General features: G+C 43.1%; 1 pseudogene; it reads right to left on the bottom strand.

Moving 5' to 3' along the window:
• LOC135543584 (activin receptor type-2A-like) overlaps window positions 1–18,704 on the bottom strand; it is a 49,292-nt pseudogene that overhangs the window by 6,184 nt on the left and 24,404 nt on the right.

Below are 18,704 nucleotides of genomic sequence, written 5' to 3'. Positions count from 1 at the left end.
TAACGTATTGACAGAGTCTGCTCTTTCTGCAGGTTAATACAGCGTCAGAATAACCAGCGTCACTATTTTACCTGGCCGTGGGTGTCTCCTGCTGACTTCCCAGCTTCAAACTTCAGGGCCAGGCCAAAGTCCGCTATGCAGGCTGTCAGGTTGTTCTTCAGAAGCACATTCTTGCTCTTCATGTCCCTGTTGGAGCCAGAAAGAGAGTGATAAGAGAGTGATAAGAGAGTGATAAGAGAGTGATAAGAGAGTGATAAGAGAGAGAGAGAGAGAGAGAGAGAGAGAGAGAGAGAGGATACCACACTCTACCCACCTGTGTGCGACGGCGGGCTTGTGTCCGTCCTTCAGCCCAGGGATGTCCTCGTGGAGATAGGCCAGGCCACGGGCCAAGGTCTGGGAGATGTGGCACAGCTCGTTCCACGACACCACGTTGGCCTTCAGGTAATCAGTCAGAGAGCCCTATGGGGGAAACACAATTAGTGTTAGTCTTTTCTCTATTCACCCTGTAGGATTGTGCGCAGGAAAATTAGGACATTTGACATCTCTGATCCTGCTTCAGCTGTGACATGGGAGGAGGGGGGGGATAATATAGTTGTAGTAACACTGTCCAACCACTGGAGGGCAGACAGACAACCTGTTGTTGCCAGTCATTGGAAACCTGCTTCAGGGGCTGACCCTGTGCTGCTTCCATTCTCTTGGTATATGTGTGGCAGAGGAGGCTGGTAGGTGGAGTTATATGGGGACAGGTTTATTGTAATGGCTGGAATGGAATTAATGGAACGAAGTGAAACGAGTGGTTTCCATATGTTTGATGTGGAACCATTTATTCCATTCCAGTTGTTACAATAGTCCGTCCTCCTATAGCCCCTCCCACCAGTCTCCTGTGGTGTGTGGTCGGTTGGGGGTTAAGAACAAATAGACCAGGGTTCCCCAACTGGCGACACGCAGGCACATTTTATTTGCTCCCCCCCCAAGTTGTCTGAGACTATTTTTGGGTGGTCTTTTCAGCTCCAAGTGATTTTAATTTTGAAATTCTCTTCCAAAGTATTCCCACGCATAATATGTGATCGTATACAAATGTAAGCAAGGTTGTTTTTTTGTGTGTCAAATATACTCTAACGTTCAAAAGCTTGGGGTCACTTAGAAATGTCCTTGTTTTCGAAAGAAAAGGACCATTAAAATAACATCAAATTGATCAGAAATACTGTGTAGACATTGTTAATGTTGTAAATGACTATTGTAGCTGGAAACGGCTGATTTTGAATGGAATGTCTACATTGCTGTACAGAGGCCCATTATTAGCAACATTGTGTTAGCGAATTCAAGTTTATAATTTTAAAAGGCTAATTGAGCATTAGAAAACCCTTTTGCAATTATGTTAGCCAGCTGAAAACTGTTGTGCTGATTAAAGAAGAAATAAAACTGCCATCTTTAGACTAGTTGAGTATCTGGAGCATCAACATTTGTGGGTTCAATTAGCCTCAAAATGGCCAGAAACAACTTTCTTCTGAAACTTGTCAGTTTATTCTTGTTCTGAGAAAATAGTGCCAGCAAAACACCAGTCTCAACGTCAACAGTGAAGAGGTGACTCCGGGGTGCTGGCCTTCTAGGCAGTGCTGCAAAGAAAAAGACATATCTCAGACTGGCCAACAAAAAGAAAATATTAAGATGGGCAAAAGAACACAGACACTGGACAGAGAAACTGCCTAAAGTATCCCGGAGTCGCCTCTTCACCGTTGACGTTGAGACTGGTGTTTTGCTGGTACTATTTATGGAAGCTGCCAGTTGAGGACTTGTGAGGCGTCTGTTTCTCAAACTAGACACTGTAATGTACTTGTCCCCTTGCTCAGTTGTGCACCGGGGCCTCCCACTCCTCTTTCTATTCTGGTTTGAGACAGTTTCTTGGCAATTGAGCAGTTGAGGACTTGTGTGGCGTCTGTTTCTCAAATTTTCAGCTGTGCTAACATAATTTCAAAAGGGTTTTCTAATGATCAATTAGCCTTTTACAAATATAAACTTGGATTAGCTAACACAACATGCCATTGGAACACAGGAGTGATGGTTGCTGATAATGGACCTCTGTACAACAATGTAGATATCCCATTCAAAATCAGCCACTTCCAGCTACAATAGTCATTTACAACATTAACAATGTCTACACTGTATTTCTGATCAATTTTATTTTATTTTAATGGACAAAAAAATGTGTTTTTCTTTCAAAAACAAGAACATTTCTAAGTGACCCCAAACTTTTGAACAGTAGTGTATCTGTTTGGGCTTCTTGCGGTCAATTTGCAGTCTACAAATTATTTGTAATTATGTTCCGGCCCCCAGACCATCCTCTCTGATTCCAGTTCATGATCCCTGAAATAGACAAATGTACATTTGAATGGACAATCAAGTTATGTACATACGTTGTCGTGATAGGCTGTTATGAGCCAGAGGTCTATGTCCATGTTGTTGCCTCTCTTCTCCACACCGATAAAGTGGAGCAGGTTCTCGTGTTTCATCCCAGTCAGGCTGTAGATCTCATACTCGTTCTGCCATGACAGCTTGTCCTGCAGGCGACACACCAACCGACAACGTTAGGTTCTCTGTAGCTCAGTTGGTAGAGGACGGCGCTTACTACGGCAGGATTGTGGGTTTGATTCCCGCGACCGACCATACAGAAACTGTTTGCGCACATGACTAAGTTGCTTTGGATAAAAGCGTCTGCTGAATGGCATATATTAGCTATTTCACCTTGTGTGATGCACAAATATGACCACAATAACTAATAGTATTTCATGGGGCACTTCAAGTCCCATAAAACAGGAGGCTCAAGCCAACTTCCTAGAACAGAGCTAAACCTCAATCAATGATCTATATAAAGTCATTTTTACACCAACAGTGTACCTCAACGTCCAACTCATACCTGAATGGGGAAGACCTTAACAGCCACGTAGTCATTGAGGAGCTGAGCCTTCCACACACAGCCGAAGCGCCCCCTGGCTTTGATCTCGATCAACTGCAATGGCTTCTGCCCCATGATGGGAGAGGGAGGGGTGTGTGGCCCCAGTGGGTCCTGTAGCAGAGGGCAGACAGGGAGATAGGCAGCAGGTTGGTACTGGGATCAATGAAAACACTCATACGCTCTGTACTAGTGTGACATTGGGGCTACATACTTGGTGTTGGGCTCAATTCCATTTCAGTTCAGTCAATTGATTCAGGAGGTAAATTGAAATGCCAATTCTAATTTCCATCATTGCTTCTCAGTTGAGAATAGCAGAAAGAACAGGTGCACGTCCTCACAGTATTCAGTCCCCACATGATGCTGATACACCGGATACAATAAAATTGTATCTAATTAGTTCTGTCATTGCGCTAACAGGAACAGTATTTTTGAACTCTAAAAGCTGTGTAATTGCTGGGAACACACTTGGGAAGACAGATCATCATGAAAAAGAGTCCAGACTAGACAAGACATTGATGAAAACCTGATGAGATTCATCTGAAAGATCTCCATCAAGGAAAACTGTCTTAGTTAGTCTAGACACAGAGCAGTGTGAACGCTTAAAACACTGTCCGCAGGGGTCATTCCAGGACAAGGAGAGAGCATTGTTGTATTCTACTTCAGTTACGTGGTCCTGTGTGGCTCAGTTGGAAAGAGCATGGCGCTTGCTACGCCAAGGTTATGGGTTCGAATCCCACAGGGGACAAGTACAAAAAGAAATGCACTCACTACTTACTGTAAGTCGCTCTGGGTAAGACTGTCTGATAAATAACTAAAACGTTATAAGTTGAATGGATCCCTATGTAGTGTACTAATTTTGATCAGGGCCCATAGGATTCGGGTCAAAAGTAGTGCACTACAGCATATAGGGAATACGGTGCTTTTTGGGGCACACCCAGAGTCTTCTCTGAGACTTCACAGGGCATTAGCTCGGTCAGTCCTACCGTCTCTTCAAAGAAATGGACTTGACATCCATTTTCAATTAGATCCATCCATGTTATTATAGGAATATTTGAAGACCAAGCCTGTCTTTTACAAGTCCTCACGCATAAAAGGTAGAGTAAAGAAGAGACAGGAGAAGAGAGGAGAGGTCTGGGACTTAGAAGAAGATAGTTAATAAAAGAGAGGGGAGGGCGCCTTTAGCCTTCGATTGTGGTGATGTGTCCCAAATGGCTCTCTATTTTCTCAACTACTTTTGACCAAGGCCTAAACGGCTCTGGTCAAAAGTAGTACATTATATATATGCAATCGGGTGCCAACCTGGCAGGGCGGGTGTGGCAGTAGCTGCTGTCAGAAGTAATGCCATGTATTTAGCATATTTATATCTGGGCACTGTATCGCATGAAGAGCAACTTGATACGAGTGGCCTGGATGGGTCAAGCCTCTCCCTCTGGTGATGGCTTAGGGCAGGGTTAGTTTCAAATCAACAATGTGCTAGAGGGAGCAAGTGTCACAAATTGTGTGTGTGTTCCAAATATAAAATGGGTCAAGTCAGCTGGTCCTCTGGATTAAACTAATCACTTCCACGTGTGACTTTCGAGAAAGAGTGAGGGAGTACGATGTCATCATCGATGTGGAGCCCCAAAAACGAACAATACATAGTGGCTGGTTCAATGTCCACTGGAGAGCATGGCAAACATTGATGGAAAGATGAACAAGTGAGGGGTGTTCGGGGGCGGGGTCTATTGTCGCCCTGCAGAGCTGAAGAATGGTGAGAGGGGAGGTTGGGGCAGACTCTCGCCGCCATCAACAGCCTGCCAAGCAACAGCGCTGACATTGGCCACGGTTTCAGTAAACACACCAGACGCCTGCCTGCCCGACATGCTTACACCTGACTTTTCCTCGCCATAGTTTCAATAATTAATCAGAAGCTTGAATGCTGAGTCGTAAAAAGCAGGATTGAAAACCGTATTGTGTTTAATGGAGAGACGCCCCTGGGCACTAATAAATGTCCCTCAATAGAATTCCATCCCGTTTATGATGTTTTGAAAAAGGAACTAAAAAAAACAAAACAATTGTGTTGTTTATTTTACGGCCGATTTACGATCTGGTACGTCCTTGGTGGTGGTAAGAGGGTTATGAATTGTGGTGTGTCCCTATTGGCACCCTATTCGCTATATAGTGCACTACTTTTAAACAGAGTCCTATGGGCCCTGGTTAAAAAGTAGGGCACACTATAGGGGATAGTGTGTCATTTGGGAGGCATTCCTTGGCTAGCAATGTAATGACACATGCGACAAGGAGCAGATTGAAAGGTAAAAAGTTGTGAAAATATTTTCTTACTGTCTGCAAGTTCACTTAGAAGTAACCACTTGGCAGGCAGAGGCAGTTCCAACTGACTCTAGGCCACCATGACGGTTCTATATTGGAATTGAAGGACTGTTTTGTTTCTAAAATCCGAAGTCCTCAGGAACAATGACACAGCCAAGGAGGCTAAGGAGCATTCACAATAGATACCAGCTGTACCACAGAACAATTTGGAAGAGGTAACCCTAGGTAACCCTGCTAAGGAGGTAAGGGTCCGATGGCTGGATCAGATCCACTGACTGTCTAAAGGCCTAGGATGAGTCTCAAATGGCACCCTATTCCCTATATATGCACTACTTTTGACTGGGGCCCACGAGAGAGTGAGTCTCAAATGGCACCCTATTCCCTATATATGCACTACTTTTGACTGGGGCCCACGAGAGCTCTGGTCAAAAAATAGTGCACTATTTAGGGTATAGGGTGCCAATTGGGACACATCCCTAGACCAGTGGCAAACAGTTCAAGTGGCAAACAGTTCAAGTAAAGCAAAAGCTGGAGCAGCATCTCTTTCTCTAGAATTGTTATGATCTGGGCTGTGTACAGTGACCAGTCAGTCACAGTGTCACCAGACCCAGGCTCCGTTCACAAGGTGGTTGGGCGGCTGAATGGCGTGCATTACACTTTGTCAGCACACCACACTGTACCACAGGAAATAACAAATAATCTGCACAAACCCACCCACTCTGATGCATGAGGCCTTCAAACAATCACACATCTCAGCTACTTCAATTACAGCAATTGACTTATGACATTGAAAGCATCACATGCTGCTGGGGGGGTTAACAGTAGTCCTTTGTTGCGAAACATTGGCTAAATGTTGACCAGCGCCACATCAAAGGCCATACTTGTATTTAAATTGGTCCAATGCCTCTTTCATCCATGTATTAGCACAAGAATGGGCCGCGTCCCAAATGACACTGTATTCCCAACATAGTGCACTACTTTTGACCAGAATCCTATGGGCCCTGGGCAAAAGTACTGCAGTATATAGAGAATAAGGTTTCATTTCAGAGGCAGCCTTTCCGTAATTCAATGGATTCCAACCCCTCTTTCATTTACATGTTGGCACACGTCATCTTAGTTAGCTACCCTCGGTTGCATTGCAACAGATAAAAAAAGTGCAAAATATTATCATCCAAAGTGGACATCCATGCTCATAAAATGCATTTTGTACATTGACTCATGCATGTACTTTGTTTGGTCATTGGTTGATTCCACTGTATTTTGCATTACAAAGGATGAAAAAAAATGCATGACGTCCATGCAAAAATATGATTAAAAAGATCCAGAAAAGCAACCATGACTCACATATTAAATAAACCCATCCCAAAGAAATAAAACAATAAATCGGGAAGCAGTCAGAAATTAGACGGGCCCAGTTATCAAGCTACCTCCCAGCCAAAACCCACTGAAATTGAAAAGGGTTGGAGTTTAATTAAACGTATCTTACCTCTATCATTATATGAAAGGCGTGCTTGTTATAGGATAGAAAAGAGGCAAAAAAGAAATGACTGTTTTCAGTGAGGGTGAAATGGAGGTAGATAAAGGAGCAGTAGTCACATCCCAGATGATAGATGACTCTGGTAAGAGAGATCTCTCCCCGTTTCTCCCCTCTCTCTCCAGCTTTCCTCCTGGGCCTCCTCCCTTTTCTTCTCTCTGGCCCCTCTCACTCCTCCTGGGTCTGGCGTGTGAAAGATGTGGGCCTGTGTGTGTTGTCAGCTACTGAATCAATTCCAGCTTCCCCTGACCTCTCATGGCCGTATGAAAAATAGAGCCCCGATAACAAATATGTGGACAGTGTCGCCTGGCGCCGCAGCATCTGATGACCATGTGTTTGTGCTTGTGTGGGAAAGCGAATATACGAAACATCTTTCCATGACTGTCCAGGTGAGTCCAGGTGAAAGCTATGACCCCTTATATAATGTCACATTAAATCCACTTCAATCCGTGTAGATGAAGGGGAGGAGACAGGTTAAAGAAGGATTTTTAAACATTGAACAGGGTTTGGTAGTAGGTTCCAGGTGCACAGATGTGTCAACTGCAACGCTACTGGCTCTTTCACGCTTAACAGTTTCCTGTGAGTATCAAGAATGGTCCACCACCCAAAGGACATCCAGCCAACTTGACAACTGTGGGAAGCATTGGAGTCAACATGGGCCAGCATCCCTGTGGAACGCTTTCGACACCATGTCGAGTCCATGCCCTGACGAATTGAGGCTGTTCTGAGGGCAAAAGGGAGGAGGTGCAACTCAATATTAGGAATGTATTCTTAATGTTTTGTACACTCAGTGCAGGCTAGTTAAAAGTATAGAATACTAATAGAGCAGCCATCTCCTTTTCTGCCTGAGCCTTTTTTTAATACTCAACTGTTTTCATACAGATGTAGGATCTTAATTTGACCACCCTGTTGCAGGAGAACTTTCCTGCAAGGTTTTAAAAGTTCGTAATTTCCACTGATATTTCTGACTCGTTTCTCCCTAATGAAACGTGCATCAACCCCTACAAAAATGTCTATTAATTATAATCCACATAATAATTCAAATGTCCTGTTCCTGCGGGATTATGTTCCTGCTGTAGCATACTGGCTCAAATTCAGATATGGACGCGATCGTGATTGTGGTGACCCTTGAAAGGTTGCCAATCCCTTCTCGCTCACTCTCACTCTGTAACAAAGCACAGTGAGTGTTTACCTTTAAAGAAAAAAAAAAAGCTCATTAATAATGGAGAGGCCTCAGCTCATGTTCCATACAGTAAGACAGGTAGTTTGGAGAGTGGCTGCTGTGCCCAAGCAGAACAGTCATAAATGATGTCCCTGCCATAACTAGCCCTGGGCCTGTGTATGCATGTATTACTGCCAGACTCTGGCAACCTCTAGCTAACGGTGTCCTGGCATTTCCTGCATTCCATTGTTGTATTCATAGCAAATAGACGGATGCTCTTAATGTACATTCTCCAGGCTCACCTCACCCGCGTGTCACGACTGCTCGTCTGGCTACAGCAGAGCTTGAAGCAAACCCACGTAGGAAAAAATGAAACGGAGGGGCGCTTGTCGTAACAAATCAGACATGACACAGAGATTAAGAGTCGAAGTGGGCGAGTTTTAGTCCGGTGTCAGATCAGCTGCTCACAAGGCAAGGCAATCAGCACTTCTGCTCAAAGGAGATGCGTTATAGATTAAACATGGACACTTTAAGGGCCCAGGGTTAGAGCCAGCCTCCAGGGGAGGGATAGAGAGGGGAAGGGGGAGGGAGAGCCTGACTGCATTATTTATTAGTTTGTGCTTTTCCCCTCACTTTCCCTTTCAGGCCTAAACCGCACCCTGGGTGCTCTCTCCTCCATGGCATCATGGCCACGTAGTGCTGGGTTAGGGAGGAATCAAACCAGAATCATCCCAGCTCACCCCAGAAATAGATGACAAACACAGGGAGCCTTTGGGGTGGAGGCAGAGGAGTGGGGTCAGGTCACACTGTTCCGTATGACGCAGTAACCAAGCACAGTAACCAAACACTTCACGGCATCGTGGGCTCCCTCTCAAACACACTGCAAAGGGCAACAGGCAGAGGAAAGGCAGTGGCAGTGTTCTGGTGACATTTGTATTTATTGAACGGCAGTTTACAAAGAGCTGTACAGGAGCAGGCTTGAGTGAGCCACCCTTGTCCGACCTATGAGCACAGAGCCCTATCCTGTGAGCCTAACCAGGGTAAACAAACAACAGCTTTGTGTGTGTCCGTCGTGTGCCTGTGTGTGTGTGGGGCCATAGTAAAGGCTTGAGTGCTGAGCAGATAAACATTTCACAGTATTAGTGGCAGGCTGTGCCCACATACACTGCACGCACACACACACACGGCCGCACACGGTCCGAGTCGGGGCTAGGCTTCCTGTCACTCTCCAGCTAATCACGTGTGTTCACTTCAGATCAGCAGGTTCAACGTTCTCTTCTGCCATCCATTGTTTTGCATCCGTTTTCCTTGGAAATGTTAGTGAGTCACTCCTATATCAAGATTAAAATACCAAGCAGTGAGGAGTATGTCTTCCGTTTATTCTGGACATCGCACGCACACACTCTTACCTGTGTTGGCACCAGGACGGGCGGGAATGCCAGCTTGTGATGACGGTACATCCAGAAGGAGAAGAGGACGATGGCGGCGATGCCCATAATGGGCACCAGAGTGTACAGCAGGGTGTTGAACAGCTGAGACTTCTGGGAAAACGGGTTGGAGGTTGCTGTGGACGGAGGACCGGGGGAGGAGGGTGGTAATGGGGAGGAGGGGGAAGAAAATGAGAGGTGTGGGGTACATAAAGGTGCGAGAATGGGGAGGATGGGGGAAAGAGAGGGAAGGGGGTTGGTGAGGAGGAGACAGGGAGATGGAGAGAGAATACACCTTAATACAGGTATGCAAATGTGCTTTGTTCCCCTCATATTTTCATCACGCCATACACAATGGTATCAGAAGACTAGTAGTGAAACACTCTAAAAATAGTTCCCGACACAGCTCAACACATCTGGGTCGCTTCAAAAAATCCTCTAAATAGTGAGATTAATAGTGAAATGCATTTCATGAGAACTTAAGCCAGCAGCCAAAAATAACCACCGAAACAACCAAGTGACCCAAAAAACAAATAGCTAAGCCTTACTGTGCAGTGCGCCCACTTGTCATATCACAAAGATGTAGTATTTGATGTGATCAGCCACAGCTATGTCATCACAGTTCTCTGCCATCAGTTCTCTGCCATCACAGTTCTCTGCCATCACAGTTCTCTGACATCACAAACACAGCTGGATTGCATTATTTCTGCGGTTTCCCTTCCTGTGACACTGAGGTTATCTGGGGCTGGGCTTGGTGGGCCCGACGGACGACACTAGTTGCTACACTCTTACTGGGCCTAGACTCAGACAGGTCCCTACTGGCCGCCATAGAGGAGGACAGTGGCCAGCCTGGACACAGAGTTTCAAATTAAAGCAGTAGACCTATGGGCCCTGGTGAAGTAGAAGACCTTGTGTCTCTAGTGTGTGTTGGGGAATATGCCCCAGTGCCTCTTGGGTTAGGTTGGGTTATTCTTATTGACTGATCGTCTGTGTTTGGCTGGAAAACAGACAGAGGAGGATGTGACATTACATCAGCTTCCTGTGTGTGAACTTACATGACGACTTACTTTGGACAGCCTGCGTGTCGGGGCTGTAGAGGAACTTGTCGTTACACATGTTGCCTTCAGCAGCAAAAGAAGACGTCCGGACTCTCTTTCGTCTCCACACATTCACTACTGCAGCAGAGAGAGAGAGAGAGAAAGACAGGAGAAGAAAGAAGAGAACACCTCTGTCACAAAGGTAGAGAACTGAGTGCTGGCAGCCCTCCACTGAACCGATCCCCCTCTTTCTCTCACTTTTTCCTCTCTCTGGTGAGGAAGAACTAAGATCTTTACAGGAAGAGACAGACAACCACTCTGACAAGCGCTGTAGTAGAAAGCCAATTTATGCTTGATCCGAAAATGTGGTATGTGGTCGGAGACACCGTACTTATACTTATTTTCCACCATCATTTGCAAATAAATTCATTAAAAAAATCCTACAATGTGATTTTCTGGATTATTTTTTCTCATTTTGCCTGTCATAGTTGAAGTGTACCTATGATGAAAATTACAGGCCTCTCATTTTTTTTAAGTGGGAGAACATGCACAATTGGTGGCTGACTAAATACTTTTTTGCCTCACTGTATATGCCATTTAGCAAACACTTTTATCCAAAGTGACTGTTTTCGTGCATACATTTTCATGTATCGGAGGTCCCGGGAATCAAACCCACTATCCTGGCGCCATGCTCTACTAACTGAGCTACAGAGGACCACTAAGCCCTAAGTCTACAATCTTGCCTCAGAATAAGACACTACCTAACCTGTCATAGCAGTTGACATCGTCCAGCCAGCAGCCCTGCTTGACGATCTCGATAGTTCCCGAGGTGTTTTTCCAGGTGGCGAAGCAGTGGAGCCTCTTGTCCTTATCTCCGTAGCAAGGCTCGATGCCACTGCGGTTGGTTCGCTCCTTCTCCCAGCTAGAGTTGTAGTAAACGCACTCCTGTGTCTCCGAGCGACCCAGGATTGCACCTACAGGACAGAGCAAGAGATACACAAGCAGAAAGGGTCATTCACAGCCTGTATTCTACATACGGTGCATTCGGAAAGTATTCAGACCCCTTCACTTTTTCATCTTGTTACGTTAGAGACGTATTCTAAAATTGATTAAATAAAAAATGTTCCTCATCAATCTACACACAACACCCCATAATGACATAGTAAAAACAGTTTTTGTGAATTGTTAGCAATTCTTTTTAAACACATTTTTTCTTTAATTAAATAACAATTCAGACCTATTGCTATGAGTCATGAAATTGAGCTCAGGTGTATCCTGTTTCCACTGATCATCCTTGAGATGTTTGATTGGAGTGTGGTAAATTCAATTGATTGGACATGATTTGGAAAAGCACACACCTGTCTATATAAGGTCCCATAGTTGACAGTGCATGTCAGAGAAAAAAACAAACCATGAGGTTGAAGGAATTGTCTAGAGAGCTCCGAGACAGGATTGGGTCGAGGCCCAGATCTGGGGAAGGGTAGCGAAACATTTCTGCAGCATTGAAGGTCTCCAAGAACACAGTGGCTTCCATCATTCTTAAATGGAAGTTTGGAACCACCAAGACTCTTCCTAGAGCTGGCCGCCCGGCCAAACTGAGCAATCGGGGGTGAAGGGCCTTGGTCAGGGAGGTGACCAAGAACCCGATGGTCACTCTGACAGAGCCCCAGAGTTCCTCTGTGGAGATGGGAGAACCTTCCAGAAGGACAACCATCTCTGCAGCACCCCAACAATCAGGCCTTTAAGGTAGAGTGGCCAGACAGAAGCCACTCCTCAGTAAAAGGCACATGACAGCCCGCTTGGAGTTTGCCAAAAGGTACCTAAAGGACTCTCAGATCACGAGAAACAAGGTTCTCTGGTCTGATGAAACCAAGGTTTAACTCTTTGGCCTGAATACCAAGCATCACATCTGGAGGAAACTAGGCACCATCCCTACGGTGAAGCATGTTGTGGGGATGTTTTTCAGCGGCAGGGACTGGGAGACTAGTCAGGATCGAGGGAAAGACGAACGGAGCAAAGTACAAAGAGATCCTTGATGAAAACCTGCTCCAGATCGCTCAGGACCTCAGACTGGTGCGAAGGTTTACCTTCCAACAGGGCAATGACCCTAAGCACACAGCCAAGACAACGCAGGAGTGGCTTTGGGACAAGTCTCTGAATGTCCTTGAGTTGCTCAGCCAGAGCTCGGACTTGAACCCGATTTAACATCTCTGGCGAGACCTGAAAAAAGCTGTGCAGCGACGCTCCCCATCCAATCTGACAGAGAATGGGAGAAACTCTCCAAATACAGGTGTGCCAAGCTTGTAGGGTCATACCCAAGAAGATTCAAGGCTGTAATCGCTGCCAAAGGTGCTTGAACAAAGTACTGAGTAAAGGGTCTGAATATTTATGTAAAGGTGATATTTCAGTTATTTTTTCATTTCTAAAAACCTGTTTTTTTTGCTTTGTAATTATGCTGTATTGTGTGTAGATTAATATATATATTTTTTAAATAAATGTTAGAATAAGGCTGTAACATAACAAAATGTGGTAAAAGACAAATGGGTCTGAATGCACTGTACAACACAGGCTAACAGAGCTCATAACAGGGAAGCAATTGCCTCAACTAGTGTTCATTCATATCATTTGTTCAGTTCACTGGACAGTAGTGTATGGATGTCAAATTGGTCTGCTTTTACTATCGGACTGATTGATTAACTGACGAGGCCAAATGTGGCATTCTGGTTACAGCCTACGTGTCCTTAAAAGACACAGACAGATGCAGTGCACACACAGGAAAACAACATGTGCATTTTCAAATAGAACAGCTAGGCTATTGATGTGTACAGCAGCTTCCATGTAACTGAGGTATGGGTCTAACTTTAGCTACGCCATGTATTTTTCAGCAGGGCACTGACTGAATCAGTCAGGCTGAAATAAAAGGGCTACAGAAGTCAAGTGGGCCAGAGTCGGGCTGCAGCGGTAGGTCGTTTTAAACTACAACGTAAACAGCATCCAGGCTGAGGGCACTCTACCAAAATGGTGGTGGATAAGGTGAGTTTCCCCCTTTACTATGTAAAGCGCTTTGGGTACCTCAGTTGGTAGAACGGCGCTATATAAATCCAATCCTCACCTTTGCTGTGCATTGCACTTGCCTCACACAGTTAGAGAACTGCACACACAGGGAGGGCCAAAGCCCAGCAATAATCATTAAGGAATGAGCTTCGCCCCTGATGCATGGTGGATTTGTTAATTTGATTTATAAAAGTGGTCAAAAAAAGATGATCCCATACCAACAGACCTCAGTTTTCACCTATTAAAACAGGTGAAACAATTGTTTCAGCGGGTAAGAGAAGTAGTACTGCTCTCAATGCTCTGTCCTACTGCTCTCAATGCTCTGTCCTACTGCTCTAAGCTACCATTCTTCCAGTGGGAATCCTCTAATTCCCACCTCACAACCCTGAGAAGACCCATGTTTGGGAACCAGAATCCCAGCCCTCTCTCCCTTGGCTTGGGTTAGCCTGAAACTGACCCAGCCCTGGTCCTCCTGCCACCTCAGCTTGCTCTGGTTGGTTCTCTCACTCAGGAGCTAAGAACAGCTCTGGCAGTGGGCTGTGCTGCTCTGTGCCCAGGCTGTAGTAGGGCCGTTCTTATCCTCTGGTATCTCAAACCCGGGCTCGGCTTGGCAGACCTGGGCTCAACAGCACCACGTCACTGCCTAAGTCACAGCCTGCCAGGGCTGCTGTGTGTGGGTGGGAGGCAATGCTGGGAATCAGATGCAGGTGGTTCTCTCTTCCTGTATTCAAGAATATGCTGTTTTATGAAAGCCTTTGGGCAATTCCATGGTAACGGAATTACGCTTTGACTCAGTTTTCAATTAAAATGTATGCTAAACAGAAACCATTGATTTCAAAGTTTAACAAACCATACAACTCCATGCACAAGGTCTACATTTAACAATTTCCACAAATTGTCCCAAAAACTAATTACTGAATGATGCAAACATTGCTAAGATAATTAAGGTAAAAAATATCCCTCTGTTAATGCAGGTTTTCCAAAAACTCTTAATTATCTGCTCCGAATTAAGATTGAAAAATGTCTGCAGAAAGAAAATGGTGTCAGCTATGACATGACAACAATTTATTTTGGTTATGGAACTACGGTAGGTAGAGAGAGAGAGAGAGAGAGAGATTGTCCAGATGGTTTTCACAGTCTTGCTTTGACCACCAGACAACAGGAAAAAAACTGTTATGAGCTGAACATAACAGTATGGCAGTGGAAGGGAGAACAGTAGCAGGTGACCAAACTGTGGTTTGTGGCTACTATGATTTCTATAAATTCTGCTACTGATTTGGTAACAAAATTACCAGTTTTAATCACAACCTAATAATGAATAAACAAACTTGTATGCAGGTAAAATCAGTAAACTACTTGGTAGGTCTACCCTTCTTTATCCTCCCTCTTCACGAGAGATAGAGAAATGAGAAAATATCTTAAAAACAGGTCCAATGCAGATGTTTTTAACTCAATATCAAATCATTTCTGGGTAACAATTACAGTGCCTTCAGAAAGTATTCATACTCCTAGACTTTCCCCACATTTTGTTGTGTTGTTACAGCCTGAATTCAAAATGTATTAAAGTGAGATTGTGTCACTGCCCTACACACAATACCCCATTATGTCAAAGTGGAATTATGTTTTTCTAAATGAGTACAAATGAATACAAAATGAAAAGCTGAAATGTCTTTAGTCAATAAGTATTCAACCCCTTTGCTATGACCTAAATCAGTTCAAGAGTAACAATGTGGTTGACAAGTAACAATACGTTGTATGTACTCACTGTGTGCAATAATAGTGTTTAACATTATTCTTTAATGACTACCTCATCTCTGTACCCCACAAATACAGATAATTGTCAGGTTCCTCAGTCAAGCAGTGAATTTCAAAAGGAGGGCACCTAATTGGTAGATTAATAAAAAATACATTAAATATCCCTTTGAGCATGGTGAAGTTATTACACTTTGGATGGTGTATCACCCAGTCACTGCAAAAATACAGGTGTCCTTCCTAATGCAGTTGCTGGAGAGAAAGGAAACCGCTCAGGGATTTCACCATCAGGCCAACGATGACTTTAACATCTCTGGCAAGACTTGAAAATGGCTGTCTAGCAATGATCAACAACCAACTTGACAGAGTTTGAAGAAGTTTTAAAATAATAATGTTCAAATATATTGTAAAATCCAGGTGTGCAAAGACTCACAGTTGTAATCACTGCCAAAGGTGATTCAAACATGTATTGACTCATGGGTGTCAATACTTATGTAAACTATATATTTCTGTATTTAATTTAATACATTTGCAAACATATTTAAAAACATTGTTTTCAATTTGTCATTATGGGGTATTGTGTGGTGTAAAAAAAAATAAAATTGAATTCAGGGTGTAACAACAAAATGTGGAATAAGTCAAGGGGTATGAATACTTTCTGAAGGCACCTTACTGTGATTGTTTTCTAGTAAAATGGTAATAAAAAAAGCTCCTCAGCAAAGAGAAATGTCTCAAGCAACAATTTTGCTAGGACTGTCTGAGTGGTTTGAGTGGGGGGGGGTGGATGTGCTGTTCTTGGCAGAGAGGTTTGGAACTTTCTTATTGGCCTATTAACTAATTTAACACATGGTGATGTCACAATGGAAGGACAAAACTCCACCCCACCAAAACAGCAGTCTTTTCAAACGCTCTTACACTAAAAGGAACTTTTACACAATTCGAAAATATTATTCCAACCTCAGTGTGGAAATATAAATAAAACACAGGGAAATCTAATTTTCGACTGCACTGCCTTTAACCTCTACAGGATCAGTGTCTCTAAACCGGGATGGTTGTTGCTAACATGCGCTAATGTGACTAGAATGACGTTGTAAACAACAGCCAACCTTCCGGGACATAGACATGTCTTATATGGGCAGAAAGCTTAAATTCTTGATAATCTAACTGCAGTGATCAATTTACAGTAGCTATTACAGTGAAAAGATACCATTCTATTGTTTGAGGAGAGTGCACAACAAAACACGTATCATGGCAACTGGTTTGATACACTCACCTTTGAACGTAAATAATGAACACACATTCGGTAATCTTGCTCTGATTTGTCATCCTGAGGGTCCCAGAGATAAAATGTAGCATAGTTTTGTTTGATCAAATCTATTTTTATATTCAAATGTAGGAACTGGCTTCTACAGTTTGAACCCCTGCTCTCTCAGTTAGATTTGGGTATGTCATTTTAGGCGGAAATTGAAAAAAAAGGATCAGATCGTTAAGAGGTTTTAAAGATATGTGGGTTTAAGTAACGGAATTGGCAATGCAATGTTTTTTAAACTTAGGAGGCAAATCATTTATTTTGATATTAGTTGGCAGGGGTCTTTACTTCAACATGATTGTGTTTTGATGTATTTCTAATAGCTAACTCTTTTCTGGTAGATGTCTTCCATTGGTGGAAAAAGTACCCAATTGTCATACTTGAGTAAAAGTAAAGATACTTAATAGAAAATGACTCAAGTAAAAGTAACCCAGTAAAATTCTACTTGAGTAAAAGTCTAAAAGTATTTGGTTTTAAATATATTTAAGTATCAAAAGAAATGTCAAATTCCTTACATTAAGAAAACCAGACGGCACCATTTTCTATTTATTTAATTTAATTTAATTTACGGATAACAAGGGTTACACTCCAACAGTCAAACATAATTTACAAACATAGCTTGTATTTAGTGAGTCCGCTAGATCAGAGACAGTAGAGATGACCAGGTATGTTCTCTTGATAAGTGTGTGAATTAGACCATTTCCCTGTTCTGCTAAATGTTCAAAATGTAACAGGTACTTTTGGGTGTCAGGGAAAATGTATGGGGTAAAAAGTACATAATTTTCTTTAGGAATGTAGTAAAAGTTGTCAAAAATATAAAATAACAAAGTAGTACTTAAAAGTATTTTAACTCAAGTACTTTAAACCACTGATGTCGTCAATGACTCCTATTCCATCCGTTTGACCAGAAATCAAAGCCTTTTCTTACTCCACATTTTTAGAATTGAAAAAGCTTGAAAAATACACAAATGCCTCAACTTCTCAAATATAGCTTTCATTTGACACCCAATTTGTCATCCTCCTATGAACTTCTCGTCGGTGCTCATGGGTCCTTTTAGATGGAAATACCCCTTTACATAAATTAGCCTATGTAGCTCAACAGTACAAACTAAACAATATTGCACACAATGTTCCTGTGTCTAAGTTGACTAAGTTGAACACTAGACTATTGAACAGAATGAAATGGATGCAAAATACTTCCAAAAGAAACGCTCAATCAATCTTCTGACTCGATCGCTAGTTACTGCTCCTTCAGATACCAATCAGGGTGAGTGCATAGCATAGCCCACACAAAGTGGCAGATATGCCTGAAGAACATTCCCTCCCACACAACAGCTCTGTGTCCCAAATGGCACCCTATTCCATACATAGTGCACTATTTTTTGACCAGTGCCTCTGGTCAAAGGTAGGGAATATGATGCCATTTGGGACACAGTTTTGTTTTATGGTACCATAAAACTACTCTTTATTTTTCAACACTTTTGATGTTATTCTAACAATGAGTTATTTGTTTGCAGAGAGATATTATATAGGTGAGAGTGAGAAACTTCTCAGGAACATCTTAAAGCATTTCAGAATGAGCCATATGTTGTAGTGATTTGTGAGATTCAGGTTAAACTCTGGATGAAATAAATTATGGGTGGATGTTTGTAGCGTCATACTGCAATGAGGATTTCTGGGTAGGTGTGGGTATGAATAAATATTCAACAGAATAAACAGCCGCAATAAAATAAACAGCCTGAAAACAAACCAAAAAGCTTATAAACCTAATAACCTAAAAAATGACTGCAGTCCAGGCTCACTGCTTAAAACCAAACCATTCCTAACCACAAGCCTCTGTTAAACAGAACAGACACGTGTGACATGTTTTCAATGAAAGTAGTTCATCCTTCTGTTTAACAAAAGTAATCCGCTGGAATTAATGTAATCCACAAAGCATGTAACAAAATAGTCGCAACACTTTGCGAAACTAGTAGTCTGGAGGAACCATATGGTTTCAAGCCCCATCATAATCGGAGCTGTTTTTTTGTGGTTAGCCAAAACAACACTCAAGAGTCAGGCATTCAGACCTAACAAAAACACCCCTCACCACATGTTTACAATGAGCTCACCCGAAAACTTCTGTCAACTCATGATCCCTTGTTTGAAGGAACTGCAGTTGTAGTG

This window comes from Oncorhynchus masou, chromosome 7 (genome assembly GCF_036934945.1).
Source record: "Oncorhynchus masou masou isolate Uvic2021 chromosome 7, UVic_Omas_1.1, whole genome shotgun sequence".
Taxonomy (NCBI): Eukaryota; Metazoa; Chordata; class Actinopteri; order Salmoniformes; family Salmonidae; genus Oncorhynchus; species Oncorhynchus masou.
Note: the sequence above shows the minus strand (reverse complement) of the source record. Positions and strands in the feature narration are given on the sequence as shown.